At 40.7% G+C, this 10785-nt stretch overlaps 1 long non-coding RNA gene across 1 annotated transcript; it reads left to right on the plus strand.

The window, feature by feature from the left end:
- Nucleotides 1-7659: 7659 nt before the first annotated feature.
- Nucleotides 7660-9642, plus strand: LOC139443885 (uncharacterized). The gene is made up of 3 exons (XR_011651735.1): nt 7660-7861; nt 8531-8621; nt 9306-9642. It is a non-coding gene; the product is annotated as an uncharacterized lncRNA (long non-coding RNA).
- Nucleotides 9643-10785: the final 1143 nt, after the last annotated feature.

Here is a 10785-nt window from a genome sequence, read left to right on the forward strand (position 1 = left end):
TATACACTCTTCAAAATAAAAGAAACGCACAGTTAGTATGTAGTTCACTGAACCTGACTACACAAAAAATCCGGTATATAAGTTGGATATATGTTATTGATGTTGGCGGTCTGATATTCGACAAACGATGCGTCAAAACGCAGCCATTGTCGATTTGCAATGTCTTAAATGGCATTGTTTTCACACTTGTTCAAAAATGTCATGGAAGAAAACAGTAAAGCAAAATGCATGTGCAAATTATGACATTCATAACTCGTGGTAGTGGCTATTAAAAGGCAAGCATTAGCAAATAATTTGTCATTCAATTGTCAACATTTTTCAAGTCCGAAAATGTCTCGAGTCAGCGCTGCCGATCGGAACATCGCCATAGGACGTATCCAAAGAGGCACGCCACTTCCACGTCCACCACAGCACCAGGTAGTCAGTTCAATTCCACTGCAGACCGTCCGGGAACGGTCCGACCAAGAGTTACCACCCATGCACATTATCGCTAAATTCGACTGTTCCACCTACGTTATCGCATAGCCACAGCTACGGAGACTGCATGACGCATCCCTGGTTTGAGGAGGATATCGGACATGACTGTAAGGAACCATCTTCGCGAGGCTAGAATCCGACCCAGAAGACCAGTTATCGTCCCTGTTTTGCAACAGGTCCATCGACAACGACCCTTGCGTTGGTGCCATACCTTACAGCCTTTGAATTTGAGAAACTGGAGACGAGTGTGGTTTAGCGATGAATCACGATTTCTTCTTAATCAGCGAGATGTAAGACAACGTGTTTATCGTCGTCGAAATGAGCATTTTGCCCAACATTGTGTACGTGAATTCGACAAATTCGCTGGCGGTAGTGTCATGGCGTGGGGTGCCATATCCTACACCACGAGATCTGACTTGGTTGTGGTTAAGGGAAATTTGACAGCAAATCGCTACAATCATTCTTTCATTCATTGACCGCCAGAGGGAGGTGTTTCAACAAGACACATCTCCACCGCACATGTCACTATAGACTACCTTCATAATGGCAACATCAACGACTTGCCCTGGCCGTCGAGATCTCCAGATCTCCACCCAATCGGACACCTCTGGGATGAACTCAATCGATGTGTCCATCAACGTCAGAACACGCAGCAGACACTCCCACAGCTGGCCAACGCGTTACAAGCAGAATGGCGCAGAATTCCGCAGGACAGAATTCGTACACTTATCCAGTCAGTGCCGAGGAGATGCAGAGCCGTGATTGCTGCCCGGAGCGGTCACACGAGATACTGAGTTCAGAGCTACCTTGTGGCCGTATGTGACATGACAATGAACAGTTTTCAATGCCGTTGTACAAAGACAGTATGTGACTACAGAGCTCCAAAATTCATTATTTGTATCTATGATATTAAATTAAATATATCGACTTTATTAGGTACAGTTAATTAAATAAAAATCTTCCCTGTGCGTTTCTGTTTTTGAAGAGTGTATGAATGGATCACTTACAACCAGTAATGGCACTAGGTGTTTGCGAAAAAGGGTAAGCACGTCCTGCCCAACCGGTAATACTCAACACTCAAACCATGAAAATGAATGGAGTCCTGATTAAATGTGAAATCGTGAATGTCTAAATATGGAACCAACACTTTGATTTGAATGTGAAGATATCAAAATTGCTTTAAACTCGTTGTTTCTTAGACATGATTGCTCTGCGTTATTTAGGGTCCAACTTGATCCCTAGAGAAGTTTTGATACAGCTTTTGTTAGGTAAGTGCGCCACGTGGGCGTTTTGAGGCATTTTACGACACCATCCGTGTCTCATCTAACTGTCAGGTGGAGATAGATTCCCATCTCCAAATACCGAATTCCCGCCAGCTTCCAACACCCTTCTTGATTCATGAACCGAGGAATTTCTAGGGTCTGTTAGTTCTTTTTCTTAGTGCGGTGTGAGTAAATACTCACTCATTCACATGTCCAGCTGACTTATACCAATCATCTGAATCAATTATGTCATCACTTTGATGTCATATTCAGATGTGCCAAGAGAAAATGATTTCAAATAAATAAATGTTTTGACAAAACAAAAATATGGACAAATATCAGAAAAACAATATTATGCTGCGTCTTTACTTACTCATTTGAGAAGACCTTGGTGTTTGTACTGTTTTTAGGAAGACCCACTGCAAACTGCTGTAAGTAAAACTGTTGTTTCACGAACTGTATGTCACAACTCTTGGCTTGCCATGTTTCATGGTAGGTTTCCTCACCAATGAACGCATAGCGGCCTTCCAGTATTCCACGCAAGTGCTCGTCAATATCGACGCTGTCTGAATCCGGTTCTTCGTCACTGTTGCTCTGTATACCCTGCCATATAGCTTGATAATCGCTGCGGTTCGAGTCCTGGAATTAGACCGTATTTTAATTCTCCACGTTCAAACGTATGAATCATTTTCAGTTAAGGTGACATTAAATACTTTTTCTTCCTAAAACCATACTGCCATTAGAATTTGTATAATTATATTTATATAGTTTTATTTTCTTTGTGTGTGGTTGTTCAGCATCACTGTCAAGGCGCCGCTGTCATGGAAGGGATGGCTGTGTGAAAAGCAAGGCTTTTTACTTTTTTGCTATCCTAGGATGGGATCTGTTTAGGTTATGAGCTGATCGTATTCACATCACTGCTTCTCAACCGTCTTTATTTTATACAGATAGAAATTTCAAATATTAGTTGTAGCATACCTTAACATCGCGTAATATAGTAAATAATTCCACATATAAGATACCCGCTATATTTTAAGTTATCTTTTCTGAAGAAGACAAAACTTACATACATATACTATCAACGTTTGGTTTGTCCCTAAGACCTGAAGATGTGTCCATTCCTCTTTCACTTGCACTGGATTCAAAAGCTATATAACAAACTACATTACTGGAGATGCGTTTTGCAACCATTGCTGTAGCAAAAATGAGCTATGACATCCTTACTAAAGGTGACATGAAAGCCATTGTCCACTGTGACGTCATGACTAGTATGACGTCACGGCACATCTGGGGCGCGTTGCAAGCCACGAATCGCTTAGAGAAAGCAAATTAATTGCTCATCCCGGGGTCTGCAACAGTTTGAAGCGCTTGAAATGGCGGCACAGATGCCGCTTAGTTGCCCTGATGTAATGAATAACGTAATAGAAGAGGCTCGGTGACGAGCTGATGACATTTATGACTATTTTGAAGATGTGGAGCAGACTGAGGATGATGGGGTGTTACCTGCCTTAGCTCATTTCCTCGTTGATCCAGTCAAGACTTCCTTGTCCCTCGATCAAAGTCAGCCGCCATATTGGTTTAGGAACGAAGCGACCCCAGCCAGCGATTGTTTCGCTTACAAGCGGCTGAAAGTTGCGCACTGTTGTAAGGCGAATCGCTGTACATCGCTTGCAAGCGATTGACGCTTTGCAACGCAAACCTTGTCTCTACGCAAACAGCAGTTTTCACATGCTGAGGGAAGGGGTTTCTTCCTGTTCAGAAGTGTTATCTGTTATGTCTCGAGGCGTTCTATCCCGTTTCTAGTATAGTCGATACGTTTGTGGTTGCTTGTAGTAGTACGGACTAAGGCCCAGGTTATAGTGACAGTGACACAACAAGCCGCAATTTTAACTCCGAGATGACCAGTTTTTGTTTTTTTCCAAATGCCTAGCGTCAGGCAGGGTAACAACCAGTATCTTTTGACGGCCGGGGATCGAAACCCCAACCTTCCGCTCTCCGGACAGACTCTCTATCCACTGAGGCGGGCAAACACAAAAGAATATTTTTTATTATACTCAATAGTTTCTTTATATTCACAGAAAGTATTCGAGACAAGTGGAATTAATACCACAATGTTTCTAAAACCTTTGCTTTTTCCATGCTTTAAACCACTGTCCCTCATGAAAAAGTTATTGCAAGAGGCGACGAACGGGATCGCGTGGTCAAGCTCGCTGACTTGGTTTGATAAATGTCATCGTTTCCCAATTGCGTGGGACCCGTGAAGATCCGTGGCAGAATAGGTCTTCAGCAACAAATGCTTGCCGTAAAAGGCGACTAACAGGATCGGGTGGTCATATGGTTGATGCATGTCATAGATCCCAATTGCGTGGATCGATGCTCATGATATCAATCACTGCATTGTCTGGTCCAGACTCGTCTATTTACAGATCGCCGTCATATAGCTGGAATATTGCTGAGTGCGGCGTAAAACAACAAACCAACCAACCCAATTGCGTGGATCGATGCTCATGATATCAATCACTGGATTGTCTGGTCCAGACTCGATTATTGACAGACCGCCATCATATAGCTGGAATATTGCTGAGTGTGGCGTTTAACAACAAACGATCCAACCAACCAACATGACAAAGTTAAGGGAAAACTTCTTTCCGTGATCCAAGCCACACTTGTCATAAGACGTAATGATGATAGATATAAACTGAAGTACAAAAGAAAGTACACACCCCTAAAATATCATATATTACGCATATGGTTGAAAAAGTTGTTACATTTTTGGCGCTATCGTAATGTAATGAACAAAACCATTGAGAGCATATCGCAGAAACGTAACCTTGACATTATGATAGGCAACAAAAGCACACATTGTGAAAATGGCAATTTTCTCCATTTGCACGTGCAATGTGCGTAGAAACAGTATAAAAGGCAGTGGATTCTATCGTTCATTACACATTCAACGAAAAAAACACAAGACAAATGCCACGTTTAACAGCAGCGGAGCGAGAGAGAGCCGTGGGAATGTCCAAAGTGGGGGCGTCGAACAGTCACATCGCAAGGACCCTTGGCTGCACCAGGCAAACCATTATCAGACTCCTTCGTCGTGTCAACCAGACTGGCCAGACATCCGACCGCCCAAGAAGAGGAAGACCGAGAGTGACGACCCTTGCAGAAGACCGGTACATACGCACATTACACCTGCGCAACAGGTTCCTCACCATGGCATCAACAGCGTCGACAGCGTTAGGTCACCACATCAGCAGGAACACAGTCATGAGACGACTACGAGCTGCCGGTATCCGGGCTTATCGACCATTCCGTGGGATGACCTTGACCGCTCAACACCGTATCAGCCGTCTTCGCTGGGCAAGAAGAGTCAGACGCTGGCAACGTCGTGACTGGTCACGAGTCCTCTTTACCGATGAAAGTCGATTCAACCTCTACCATGCTGACGGTAGAGTGAGAGTCTACCGACGTAGAGGCGAGCGACTGGCTGGAGCATGTGTCCAACAAGTTCATCCTTTTGGCGGAGGCAGCGTTATGGTTTGGGGAGGCATTTGCGGCGAACAGAAGACGGATTTGGTCATTCTCCACCAGACCCTGACAGCCCAGAGGTACAGGGACCAAGTGTTACAGCCGGTGGTGACAGCTTAGTTAGTTTCCAACCACACTGACAAGTCAGTTTACAGTTTACTAGTAACATGTTTCTGTGGACCAAGGAAATGTATCTTGCCAGATACTAAAAAAGTTCTACTCATAAGTAATAAAATAATGTCAGTTTTGATATGCAATTCTCCCTTCAAAGACATTTAACATTTGATATACATAAACTGTCTGTTGAAACTATGATGATGCTAATATACAAGTCGCACAAAACAACTAATTCCTATACTGGTACCTAGCCAAACATACATATTTTTTATACGCGTATGCACATGCTTGTACATATATACCTCTACTGGCACATCACACATACAAACAATCATTAGATGGATGTAATGGTTCAAAAATATTTTACATACACAAACAAGTGAACAGATTCTGTAATAGCATGGTTAATATTGGGAGATGTTTAAGCATTTCCATTTTCACAGAATCGAAGGCATATCCTTTGAGGATCAGCTTGTAGTGATTTAAATTCACATAAAAATGATTCATGTGAAATGACCTATCCCGCATGTGTGGCACCTGTTATAAAAATACCATTCATTACTTATATGTGTGTGACAAATTATGCTATTATTAGAAATAATAGGTATTATTATTATACAGCATGGATATTAGTGATTTAAATTCACATAAAAATGATTCATGTGAAATGACCTATCCCGCATGTGTGGCACCTGTTATAAAAATACCATTCATTACTTATTTGTGTGTCCAAATTATGCTATTATTAGAAATAATAGGTATTATTATTATACAGCATGGATATAAGAAAGCTTTATATGGAATTGTTGAAAATTATGTACAGGAAAACATTGAAATAAATCAATCAATACGTGCATTTATCTCAGAATAGATTTAATCAATATGGACTTCTCCTTCATTATCTAATTATAATCAGATGATTACATTATTGCTCAACTGATAGTTTGCAATAGTATAGAATTAGTATTATATTATTAATTATTTTGTATTTGAGCATCATTTAGATAAGCCAATGAAAAAAATATATGTTTAAAACACATGTAGTAGAACATATTGCAATAGTTAAGACCCGAAAAGAAGTTATGTGTAGGATCCTCAAAATGGTATCCACAAGAGCAGGTTGTAGAATCATGTTGGTGTTTGTTGTTTAACTCTGCACTCAGCCATATTCCAGCTAAATGACGGTGGTCTGTAAATAATCAAGTCTGGACCAGACTATCCAGTGATTGACATCATGAGCATCCATCCACACAATTGGGATACAATGACATGGATCAACCAAGTCAGCGAGCCTGATCAGCCGATCCATTAAGTTATCTCTTACAACTAGCATAGGTTGATCATGTTGATGGGGACTAACTTCAACCTGGAATCCCCATGTGAGTATGTATGCGGCTGTTAGCTTTGTTTGATGTTTAACGCCACACTCAGCAATATCGCAGCTATGTGGCAGGAATCAAACCTGCATGGGTCTTCAGCACGAAGTGTGAACGCTTCAACCACTAGGCTACCCCACCACCCAAAATTCCCCCATGATAAAGTTGTCATCATGGTTATTGTTCAGCTAGTTCAAGTGAAAATGTTCATACCCTTAAAATGTTTTATCTTCCACATCACGATGATCTCTGATGCAAAACTTCCCTGTCATTAAAGCTGTTCTTGATTCTTCACATCTGGAAAAATATGTTGAGGCTATTAATCATCTCACAGAGTAAAGGGAGTATATGAAATAAGACAGTGAGTCACATTAGCATACAAATTATCCAGTTAAAGTAAACATATTTCTTCATTATATACATAAGCAAATACTAACATATGATAGACAGGCTACTTGTTATATAAAAATATAATTATATCCTGATACATTTACTTACATGTTGGCTATGAAAGTTAATGTGTCACATGTGACAGGCTTACATGTGGTAAATTACTTTAATACGTGATCATTGTAATATTCACATATTCCTTACCTTAATGTGTCACTTCAGCTGCCAGCATTACCTCAGCTGCAATCTCAATATTTGGCCAATTTTGACGAAATGACCGATCGTTTTCAGTGTATAAGCTGGGCCTCGTCTTTAATATAACTTGGCGCAAGTTGACGACGCGCATAGAGAGCCGGGAACCAGCTTATGTCGTGTTAAACTGGTTCCGGGCTCCCTATGCGCATCGCCAACTTGCGCCAAACAATATTGTGATATTAGAGACGGGGGCCCAGCTTTGTGTTAACCCGGAACAATCCAATTTACCAATATTCCCCTGCGGTCCAGGGCGCCATTTTAGAACATGGACGTAAACAAACCTCGTGTATCGATATACACTGTCATGCTTGATTACGATAAGCTTACCTCGTGTATCGATACATTGTTCTCATTCACCTCCACCACGGAAATGCCGGCCGAAGTTCCTCTGAGCCATCCACAACGCGGAAGTCAACAGTATTTGGAAAGGCGATTGGCAGCAAATGCGGATGCCAGGTACGTAGCAGGGCTTCGTGACCTTATGATTTCCGTGCAGAGATCTTATGGAACGGATTGATTTTGATATTTTCCTGCTCTACATACTTTACCGTAAACGCCAAGGGTCCTTTTTTTAGTATTATGGTCAACTGTTTGTTATGACGACAAGGATTTGCATAAGGGGCGTAATGGATTTGTGGTCAAAACAAGATGATCCAAATTAGATCCGCTTTTTATAGATAATGAAGAAATGTACAAAGATCTAGGAACGATTATTAACTCTAAACTTTTGTGGGATGCTAATACAGACTATAATTTACAATAATGGCCACCAAAGACTTTACTTTTTTTACGCTTAACATATTTTTATAATTACACTGTTATGTCCTTGTTTTGTATAAGCTTCATAACTAAATAATTCAATATTTCATGGAATGACTCTGACCTTGGCGAGGATCTTTTTTGCAACAAGTGATTCCCTATGTAAAGTGTATGTTGAATGACCCAATAATTGTTTGACAGTTGTTAAATATGGGATTATGTTTTATCTCTGAATGTTTGGGATGAAATATTTTAATAAGGACAGTTCTAAGTTGGAAACTCAACTGGGGCCTTTTCAATTGAATTCAATGTACAGCATGTACAGTTTGGATAATTCTGTAATGTGAATGCTACTTATTTTTGCAGAATGTCTGGATGAATGAATGAGTCAGTCATCTGCACAGCATCAATGGAAAAAGGGAAGCAATGAGGAACAAGAGAAGAGTAGCAGTGAGTGGTAAATATTTGAAATTATTCTGTTTGGTTCATCATGTTCATGTAGCTATTCTGCAAATATTTTTTCAGTTTGCTTGTTCTTTATCACCTGTTGGCATGGATGGCCTAATTATCAAAGGCACCACAACTTGCTGTGCATAGTTGCATCTCTTGGGCTTGACAGAAACCAATGGTCGTGGGTTTGAATCGAGGGTAGCATCATACACTTGCTTGTGGGTTTCATCAAAGTGGTAAACATGTAAGACCTGCATCACTTCGGGCTCTCTTCCCATTTCACTCATTTAACACCACATCCAACAATAGTTCAGCTAAATGACAAGGATTATAAATAATCAAATCTCAAATCCCAACTAGGCAAACCAGTGAGTAATGTTATGAGCTCGATCCAGACGCACCGATGATGACTGTTATGGACAACATCCCACGTTATTGGGTACGATTACGAGCGATCAATGAGCCCACTTGCTACCTCATCTATTACTTTGGCTTGTATGGGAAGCATTTTTAAGAGATGTCAGTTAATGATTGTTTCAACTCATCAGCATGGAACAATATATATCTCAAATGTTTGGTATATAACAAAACTCAAAGATGATAAATTAAGTGAATTTGCTGCCTTTTATCTGTAAGTACATGTTGCAACAATTCTTTTCTATTGCTACAATCTTTATACATAATTTTGCAGAAACTGAAGTCCAGCTTGAGATACCCGGATGACTGGTTGACAGTCTGGAAGGACCCTTCCAGATATCAGAAGTGATAGGCAGACAGTGATGAGGAGAATCCTGTTATTTCAATGGGGGCCTACCAAGAAGTTATATCCCAATTGACACTGGGACACACTCACAAAGGCTGGTCTGGCTAATGTGAGAAGACCAACCAATGCCAAGTCGGAGTGGGACCCTTCAAGGACGTTGAAGAAATTATTGTCTTTGGCCATGTGGTAATCACTTGAAAGGAATGATGTTTGCGACTACTTGTCTATAAATGTGGACCCAAACACCAAATAGAATGTTCACAATTCTACTATCACAATGCAACAGGGATAGAGCCGATCTGGCCTCCCCTCATCCTGGTTCCTGTTTTTCCATGGCAATATAGAAGGGAAAGGATATTTGAGGGCAAGTAACTCTGAACTGGTGAGCATGGTCTGCTTATGCTTTCAAGCGAACAGTTATCCCACTCTGTTATGAGTATTGAAGAATAGGAGGAAATTGCATACTGCATCAGGAACCATCATGTGAACAATGTTCAGTGTGTGATATAGGCATATAAATAAAAGAAATTGATAATTTGTTTGTTGTTTATGTTTCTTTAGCCAGGTGTGTAAATGGGGATTTTCCAATATTTTGCCTCAGTTTGATAGCCACAGTTATCGGATGAAACCATGCATTGCTTGGACATCTTTGGAATAACACATTGATCTGCTATGTCAAAGGTCAATGTCATAGCCAGACAAAAAAATTGTTAATGGCCAAACTCTTCCTTAGGGCAGGGATAGAAGTTGGCAACAGGTCATACACTTACTTTTTACCCCCCCCCCCCCCCCGGCATATAATACGGGGTGATATAGCGATCAGCCAGTCTGTCTGTCCATCCGTAATCATTTCCTTTTCCAGGGGAAGGATTCCCAAACCATTCAGTGTATTTGATCGAAACTTGGCAAATCTATCAGGCACATACTGAAGTGGTGCCTTTTGGGATTTTGGGATTTTTCTAAAAAAAAAAATAATTTTTTTTTTATGGAATGACGTTGGACATAGACTCAATTGGGGATGGGGTTCGTTTCCGGGGGGCAGAATTCAAAAACCATTCAGTGTATTTGATCGAAACTTGGCAAAGCTATCAGGCACATACTGAAGTGTTGCCTTTTGATATTTTGGGATTTTTCTAATTTTTATTTTTTTAAATTTTTATGGAATGAAGTTGGACATAGACTCAATTGGGGATGAGGTTCGTTTCTGGGGCAGAATTCGAAAACCATTCAATGTATTTGATCAAAACTTGGCATTCATATGGATGCGACCATGGTGGATCTTTTGTGGATAAACAATGTATGCTTCTTAAAGAACTTTAAACTGTTGACTCATTACATACAGAAATGCACATTTACTAGTGGTTACTTTACAGACATCTGCCGGGGGGTTATGTCATCTTTCTGATGA

The sequence above is a fragment of the Haliotis cracherodii genome, unplaced genomic scaffold, assembly GCF_022045235.1.
Source record: "Haliotis cracherodii isolate W230 unplaced genomic scaffold, xgHalCrac1.p SCAF_5, whole genome shotgun sequence".
NCBI classification, from domain to species: domain Eukaryota; kingdom Metazoa; phylum Mollusca; class Gastropoda; order Lepetellida; family Haliotidae; genus Haliotis; species Haliotis cracherodii.